Consider the following 1,412-nt stretch of genomic DNA (forward strand, 5'->3'; position numbering starts at 1 on the left):
GCTCTCTCTCTGTTTGTTTTCTTCTCTCTCTCTCTCTCTCTCTCTCTCTCTCTCTCTCTCTCTCTCTCTCTCTCTCTCTCTCTCTCCCACACACACACACACACACACACACACACACACACACCCCTCAGCCCCATTTTTAGGGCTTTCCAACTTTATATTCCTTCTACCTTAATCACACACTCTTAATATCTATTCCCACACATATTCTCCAGATTTCTGTCTATATAAATTGGAAAAAATCATGCAGTCCTTTATGTGTGTATTGCTCCTCTTCATGGAATATAATTATTAACTTCACAGTAGTTAAATATGCACTAAAATGTTGGAGCATGTAAGTGAACTTCAGCTTCATTAGCATCATGGAAAATCTACCCCTATATCTCAGGAAAAAAATAACAAGATTGTAACAGTGGCTGCCTCTTTGGAAGGGGACTTGGGACTGGGAATCAAATTTAAGGAGTCTCACATTTTCTTATATCTGGGGGAAAGCAGAAGTAAGGGCAACCACTGTAAGAATATGAAAAGTATGTGTAACTTTCAAGCCAAGAGAGATAAAAAGAGAGAAAGAACAAAGAGAATTCAATTGATTCAATCTGTTTCGGTAGAAAAGAAGAATAAATCAGCATAGATCATTCATTGATTCATTGCTCATTCAGCAGTGTTTTGTTGAGTATCAGTTAGATGCCAAATATTATGTCCCTGTTCACACTCATAGCAAATATTCAAGAAGTGTCTTTTTCTCCTAATTCAGAAAGGCTTAGAAATAATTATCTCCTAGTTCACGAGTCTCTCAGTCTATTTTGCAATTTATTTAGTGAATACTATTTTTAATGGTTGGCCTATTTATAAGCACACAGGCTATACTGGCTCTCTTTTCCCATAATGCTCATTTGTTCCAAGGTTTGGCAGTGTAAAATAAAAATGAGCCACAGGGACCCACACTCAATAGCTTCCATAAGGCAATGTATTTCTTCAACTCAAGTGTAACTTCCCAAGCATGTCTCTCAATAATCACTGATAACTTCTTATTATTTTAGTAGAAGGATTTAAACTCCAAAATCCAAAAAAAATGAGAAACTAATATGGAAATAGTAAATATTTGACTGAAGCACTTTCTTCCATTTCCTGAACCAACATAATATGAAAGAATTATAGAAGTTTGAACCTGGGACAAACACAAGAAATTGTCTTCTCTAACCTCATTTTAGAGATGAGAAAATGCTCTGGGAGGTTTGCATAAGATTACAGAGCCAGTTAAAAGAGGCCAGCCTGGATACTCAGCTAACTACTTTCTAATCCATGGAGGAAGCAAAGAAGTCTCACTTAAAGAACCACCCACTCTCAAAAAAAAAAAAAAAAAAATCCACTTAGGCTTTCAACTATTTATTGAGCACCTACTATTTTTTGCT

Source organism: Pteropus alecto, unplaced genomic scaffold (assembly GCF_000325575.1).
Source record: "Pteropus alecto unplaced genomic scaffold, ASM32557v1 scaffold86, whole genome shotgun sequence".
Taxonomy (NCBI): domain Eukaryota; kingdom Metazoa; phylum Chordata; class Mammalia; order Chiroptera; family Pteropodidae; genus Pteropus; species Pteropus alecto.